Here is an 8,153-nt window from a genome sequence, read left to right on the forward strand (position 1 = left end):
CCCAACTCCTCCCTCCATAGGCTGCAGATCATCCAGAACTCTGCAGCCCGTGTCCTCTCCCGCACCAGACTCCGTGACCCTATCACCTCCATCCTTGCCAGACTCCATCACACAGAGGATACAGTTCAAGATCCTGGTCCTCACCTTCAAACCCCACGGTCTTGCTCCCCCCTACCTCTGCAACCTCCTAACCCTCTACCATCCTGCCTGTTCCCTCCGCTCAGCGAGCTCCAGCCTGCTTCATGTCCCCCACCCCGTTCGCCCCACTATTGGCGGGCAGGCCTTCTGCCACTTTGCTCCCACTCTCTCCCTCCACCTTGCTCCCTCCCTTGCCTCCTTCAAGACCCATCTCAAGACCCTTCTCTTCGACTGTGCTTTCGATATCCCCGCTTGCCCATCCGCCCTCCCCGATTCCAACCCCCAGCTCGAGTCCGAAACTCTGTCCAGCGCCTTGGGACTCCTCCCGATGTGAAAGGCGCTATCTAAATGTAATTTTGTTGTTGTTGTTGTTATAGCACCTTATCACGTTGTTTAGACGTCTCAAATCGCTTCACAGAATATACTGTAAAGTGTAGTGACTGTGTACTTTGTGGGCAAATACAGTAGCCAATTAATTAAGAGATATTAAGCAATAAATGACATGTGGATATCCAGGAAACAAATCCCCTTCCCCCTCCTGCTGAAATCCTGATGCGTTCAATTTCCCTTGTGGATTGTGGTTTGTGGTTAGCAGGACACTGGATTTCCAAAATGGAGTAAAACTGTGATCCCACTAATAGACAGTTGAACGATCAAGATTCAAATGGATTTCAGGACATTTAGTTTGTATTTGTATTTAGAGCGGCAGTGGGGAGAGTAGGCGAGGGTCCACCTACAGTAGATCTGGGTATTTATAGTCAACGTTTAAGGAATCTTTTAATTTGGATTGCAAACAATCTACTTTTTGGTATCAATATCCCTTGCCTTTAGGGCATGAGATTCACAGGAGAAAAAAGATACGTTGGAACAAAGTACGGAGAGCATTATAGTAGGAATATCCTGTGATGTATCCAACCTAGAAGTGTTTGCTGATGATATCAGGTTCCCTTAAGTTCACTGATATGATTCTTCACTATAATGACCACAAATATTCAGCCAACCATTTTAACTGAAAAAGGAAAAGATTTGTTTTTGTTATAATGGAGATTCTTGTATGCCAAATGTTGTTCTTAATCTTCTATTTTGGCTTTTGTAGTGGTGTCTGAATTCTTTGATTTGCTGAGCATCCTGAGTGGAGTCAGACAGTGAGATAAAGTTTGTTGGTATTAATTAACACAAGAAATGTGATAAGAAACCCTTTTAGTCAAAGCAACTGAAGGTAATGAGAAGATATTTGATCTTCAGGTCAAGCTCTGTTGATTTTTTCTGAACGTCACGTTTTGCAAAATGGCCTATTGCAAGAGACTTAATTCTCATAGTTACACAGAATTATCTAGAGTGATATGGCACCGAAACAGTCTATTCGGCTCAAAATAGTCCATGTTGGTGTTTGTGTTCTCGCAAGCTCCCAACCCTTCTAATCACCTCTCTTAGAGCACTCTGCTCTATTGTTCCTCAGGTGTGCATCAAGTTTTCTCTTGAATTCATTAATGCTTTTTGCTTCAAACATTCTCATTCAGTTGTATTTAGTTAACAATCCTCAGCCCTAGTCTATCACTTTCTGACAGATAGTATTAAATAATAATAATCCTTATGTTTGATATATCACCTTTCATGTAAGGAAGACATCTCAAAATTCTTCACAGGATATGCTGTAAAATGGAGTGAACCGTGTTTGTTGTGGGCAATTACAATAAGTGCATAAAAATATGAATGCAATGCTGTTTGCAATACAGTGAAATGGTTGAAAAGTGAAGTTGTTAATTTAGTACAACAGGAACGTTAACAGCAACCTTAGTTGTATCAAAGAAATTAAATCTGAGATTAAAACAACCCTAATAACTAAATAATAAAGACAAATAGTGCAGTTGACCACATAGAAACATATTTTATGAAATTAAGAAAACAGAGGAAACTGGTCAATTGAGCAACAAAATAAATCGAAAAATAGATGAACTCAGTGGTGCTGGAATAATTTGTTATTGGGGCTGCTGAAGTCAGCTTCTAAACAGTGGTTGAAGTAAAGAGGATCTGGAGGTGAGGTGCTACAGTTCGTGAGCGGGAGGTATGAAAGTGGGGGTAGCAGTCGGCAAGTATGGAAGCACAACACCCCTGTACTTCAAATGCCTATGAATGAGCTGCCAAGTTGCATACACTCCAACTTTTTCAAAAACAATTTGAGGGACACACCCTACTTACCTAATTCTGAAGAGTACTAAATGCAGGTTGGCATGAGCCAAGGCTTGGGGATCTCAGAGGATGTATTAAATACTGCTGGAGTTTAATCGGCTAAAACTGCATATGACAAAACTTCTGCTGCTTTTCCAGTTAGGACCAACCTACCCATTAGACCCTTGGCTTGTAGGGTTAACAGGAGCTGAGTGGGAAGAATCCCTGTTCCCAGTAACTGGTCTGCTCCTCCAAATCCTGGGCTGATGTATACTGTGGACCCGCCTGACTCAGGAACCGGACTATGGAGACCGCTACAGAGAATCGGCTTGATTCTGACATTCCAGTGCCATGTACATCACCTAGAAGCCAGCTCAGCCATAAGGATACCCCACTTACCTCCCCCCAAGAAGTGGGTGGGGGGGGGAGTGCTAAGTGGAATCTCATAAGGATCATTGCTTGGACTTCCATTATTTCTAATCTATATTAAAGAACCCAACAACAGCGCAATTCACCATTCATCCCTCCCCGTTTGGCTGTGAATCAACATCAAACTTGCTGTGATTCACCACCAATCATGCAGCAAAAAACATAGCTTCACACTTGGAACAATCAGCCAGGAGAGGTAGAAGAGGCAATACAATACAAAATTACATTTGTTTAGCACCTTTCATGTTGGGAAGACGTCCCAAGGCACTGGACAGTCAGGGATTTGGACCTGAGCAGGGGAGTTAAGATCAGAGAGGGTGGAGGATAGGGAGGGTGGCTGAAGGCGTGGTCAAAGAGGTAGTTCTTAAGACTGATGTTCCAGTTCTGATGAAGGGTCGTGGACCTGAAACGTTGACTCACTTTCCTTTCTCCGTAGATGCTGCCCGACCTGCTGAGTTTTCCCAGCTCTCTCTGTTTTTGTCTTAAGACATGCCTTGAAGGAGCAAGGGAGGCAACAGGTGAAGGGAATGTGGGATGGAGTACCAAAGGCAAAAACGTTTATGACATTGAGGAAAAAATGGATATTGCATGAGTAAGACAGGTTAGTAAAGGGACACGATTTGCTTGGACTCTTGACTTTTCTTCTATCCTAGCACTCAGAAAAGGACTGTGAATAAACTATTATTCATGAGTCCTGGTTAGAGCACTCGCTTTGCAAGCGAGAGACCTGAGTTCAATTCCAGGCAGAGGGCGAAACCTTGGGCAAGTTTCCTTACTCCACATGCCTAATAATAATCCCTCCAAAACCAAAAAGAATAATAAATTGGTCATTTTCAATCTATGACTGTTTGTGGGACATTGCTGTGCGCAATTGGCTGTCGCGTTCGCCCACAAATATACAGTCAATTCACTTTACAGTGTGTTCTGTGAAGCGCTTTGGGACATCCTCCCGACGTGAAGAGTGCTATATCAAATGCAAGGATTATTATTATTATTATTGCAATTTACAGCAGATCAGAGGGACACAGAAAACTTTTGTAAAGAGAAGAATTATGCAGTATTCCTGTGAGCGAGATGCAACACAAAAGTCCGCTTAAATTGGATAATTAAAACTGTTTTGAAGAAATTATGTACTATTCCAATGCTGAACAGATTATAATAGCATTGAACGGCCTTACGACACTCCAGTATCTTACCATGTACCTAAGGATCAGAGAAAATAAGGAGAAGATGTCATGCTTGGACCCCATGCCTAACAATATCTCACCTGGAATGAGAAGCTGCAATTTATAACATGTGACTGAACAGCAGTTGATCCCTACATCCATGCTCTGACCTGTTCAGCTTTCCCCCACCTCCGAAATATTGCACACCTTCACCACTACCTCTCCCCTTGGGCCACCAAGATCCTAATCCATCCTTATCAGCTTCAGAGTTAACTACACCAATGCTCTGTTTGCCAGACTATCCAAAATCTTCTCTGCACAAGATGCAGATTATTCAGGATTGTGCAGCCTGTATCCTTTCCTGCACTAGGCTCCGCGAGCCTATCGCCCACAACCTCCACCAGCTCCACTGGCTCCCCATATTGAGTTCAAGATACTCATCCTTTATATCACTCCGTGGTCTTGTCCACCCTCCCTCTGTGACCTGTTCAAACTGTACCGATTTGGTTGCTTCCTTCACTCAGTGGGCACCACTGGCCTGCTTCATGTTCCCTGCATTACTCACTCCACTATCAACAGTTGGGCTTCAGCCTATCTGTCCCCACTCTTTGGAACCCCATCTTACAGTCCCTCCGACTTGCTCCCCCTCTCGCCTTGTTCAAGGTCCATCTCAAGACATACTTCTTTGACATACGTTCGATCATCTTTCCCTTCCACACTTCTCTTGGCTCTACTCCTCAGCTTAGGTGTCAAACTAGGACTGCTAAGCACCTTGGGATGTTCTCCCGACTTGAAACGTGCTATATAAATGTAAATTTGTATTGTATTATACACAGTTTGCCAGTTTCTGATTGTAATTGATACAGCAATGTCCCGCAAACCGCCATGAAAAGCGCTTCAGAGGATTTACTGTAGAGTTTTGTAACTGTGTACTTTGAAGGCAAATACTGCAACCAATTTAATAATAATATAAAATGCTGCAGACAATTTGCACAAGGAATGAGCTATGAGCAACCATTCGACAAGATAGGGTTAAACTCTCCACACTCAGGCTCTCCAGTCTTAACAGCCAACATCTCAGAAGCAACCTTATAGAAAGAGATGTGTAACGTTTTAAATGGGATTCAAAATGACACCCAGAAAACTTTGGCATGCATCAAGATAGCAGAATAAGAGGACATAGGTTTAAAGGGCAATTTCAGAACAGATACCTGGAAGGTCTTTTTATGCCGAAAGTAATTAACAATTAGAACACGCATTGGTGACAAGTGACTAGAGGGGGCTCAGCCCCCCCAAATCTATCTATAGTTCACCTCTTAAGGTGAGGTGAGCTATAGATAGATGGCTGCTTCTCTTCCCCTCCTCTTCACCATGCAGGCTCCTTGCCAGCCTTAAAGATAGTCGCCCCCACCCTCTTCTGTTCAGACTCCAATGAATGTGGGCCGTGGGGGGAATGGAAGGGTAAGCAGCCATCTTTAACACTGGTACAGAGTCTGCAACTGTCTTAAAGGGCACCTACCATTCAGCCCCTTCCCAAAAATATTTTCACCTACCATCTATGAGAACATGTTGCCAGGAAGGGTGGGGAAACCACAATGTTGGACTCGTTTGAAAAACAGCTTGATGCCGTGATGGGGGGAGAGTAGTGTTGGCGTTCTGGAAGGATGAGGTCAAATAGACCGAAGTACTTACTTCATTCGAAACAATCTTGTAATTTTGTGAAATGAATGACTCATTTTACCTTGGGCATTGTTGGCAAGATCTCCATGAGAAACTCCTCTTTTCGAATTGTTCCATGAGATCTTTAACATTTATTTGCATAGACAAATGCCACAGTTTTACATCTCATCCAAAGAACTCCTCCTTACAACGCAGCAGTCCGCAACACTGGACTGCCAGCTTAGTTCCTCAGTTCAGAATCCTGATATGAGGAAGATCACACAATGAGGTATTGACACAGCATGAAAGTGAATTGTTTTAAGTGAGATTTTCTACAGTTTTTTTTCTTTACCAATAAACTGCAACTGAACATGAGGTAATGGCAAACCCAGGCTATTGTGCTCCATTTTAAAATCCCCTTGGTTTCATCTTGAAAGCCAGATCTTAAATAGGATTTGGGCTGTTTGAGACTAAATGCATATTCTCTTTCCAAGAAAGACTGACATGTTATCAGGTATTCCTCACTCTTACGCTACGTCAGAAATGTATAGGTTCAAGCCATATGTTACTGTCCACTTGACACTCCAGTGTGACACTACAACTTTCATTTATAAAGCATCCTTCATGTGGTGGAGTGTCTCGGAGCACTGAATGTTAGGGTCAGGTTAAATATTTGTCGGTGTCAATTTTTGGATGAAGCATTAAATCAAGGTCCACGTAACCGGTGAACTGTAAAAGATCACACAACACTATTGAAAAAGAGAAGGGTTTTCGCGGTATTTTGGTAGCCACCAGATAATTTGCTCATTCACCTTATGGATATTTGTGGGTCCTTGATATGAAACACGTTTGCCAACAAAAACAATCACTGCATTTGAACTATTCAGCAGTGAAGCTATCTAACAGCTGCTCTACCAATAGTAGTCTTTACTTAATAGGACAGGAACACATCAATCAAGTGCAGAGAATAAAATAAGTAAATGTTGGAACATGCAGCATTTAAGCGAATTGCCACGTATTTGTTTTTAAAACAAAAACAGAAGTTGCTGGGAACATTCAGCAGGTCAGGCAGCAACTATGGAGAAAGGAAAGTGAGTCAACATTTCGGTTCCACAACCCTTCATCAGAACTGGGGCATGTTGGGAGGGAGAGGCTTTTAAGAGCTAACAGAGAGGGTGAAGGTAGGGCAAGGAAGACAAAGGAGAAAATGAGGTAGAGGATAGGGGATGATGAATTAAAGAGACGTTGATGATGCAGAACAAAATGGGGAGGGGTGGAAGGATTGCAACAAAGCAGCAGACAGAGAGAGAAAAGGTGTGTCTGAGACCGATGATGTGGTAATGGTCACAAGGAGGGGGAGGGAGAATGTGAGCTGTTATGGTCTGAAATTGTTGATATCAATATTGAGGCCAGAGGGCTGTAAGGTCCCTAGCAGATATTTTTTTTATTGTATTTTATTTATCTGCTTGGGACCTTTGATCCCTCACTAGATGGATGGTACCAGGAACTCCTTACAAGCTTTCTGGTGGGAAACACATGTCAACATGAAATCTGTGAGTGCATTGACACCATCTTCCTGTCCGCAGCTCGGGCACACATTGAGCGATGGTTCCACCAATTGGAGGTGCGGTGTTTAAGCAGTAGCTGCTTATCTCTGTAAACCAATCAAGCTGGATTCCAGGCGCTGCATGTATGAGTGCATGTTCACAAACTCGGACGCCAGGTAACGTCTTTCAGCATCTGCTGCCCAAACTTCATCAGCTAGCTGATCCTCTGTCAAGAGTGGTGGGAGGACCTTTACAGAAGAGCTAGCTTGGCTGGACTCTTTAAAATACACAGACAGTAGATCTCATGTGTTGGGTTTATAATAATAATCTTTGCATTTGATATAATGCGTTTCACGTCTTCTCAATGTCTCAAAGCGCTTCACAGAATAGACTGTAAAGTGAATTGATCGTATATTTGTGGGAAAAACGCGGCAGCCAATTGCGCACAGCAATGTCCCACAAACAGTCGTGGATTGAAATGACCAATTTATTATTGTTTTTTTGGTTTTGGAGGGATTATTATTAGGCTCTGTGTGGAGTAAGGAAACTTGCCCAAGGTTTCGCCCTCTGCCTGGAATTGAACCCAGGTGTCTTCGCTTGCGAGGCGAGTGCTCTAACCACTGAGCCACAGGACTCCAGGTTGAACGTTGACCTGCAATATAAACCCCATTGCGTTGCCTCCGAAGGGCAGCGGAGCAACCAATTTAGCCTGGTGCTTGGGAAAAGGTCTTCGAAGGAGGGGGGGGGAAAAGCACGACGACAATTGTAATTTATCCAGCGCACCTCACGCAGGGTAGGGCTCCAGAGCGCGTTTCGCGGCGTTGAATTAAATTAAAATGTGAAAAATTAGACCGTCGCTCAAAGCCGTTGACAACAAAAACCACCACCACCGCCACCCAACCACCCTCCCTCCCTCCTCCCAATCTGGGCCACGTGGCAAGTGCTCACGCCTGTCCCCTCCACGTGCTCCCCAGGGCCATGGTATCCATCGACATCAGGTGACTTTTACGCGTCATCAATGCGCGACTGTTTTTCGAGTCGGGGT

Source organism: Callorhinchus milii, unplaced genomic scaffold (assembly GCF_018977255.1).
Source record: "Callorhinchus milii isolate IMCB2004 unplaced genomic scaffold, IMCB_Cmil_1.0 Scaffold4, whole genome shotgun sequence".
Taxonomy (NCBI): domain Eukaryota; kingdom Metazoa; phylum Chordata; class Chondrichthyes; order Chimaeriformes; family Callorhinchidae; genus Callorhinchus; species Callorhinchus milii.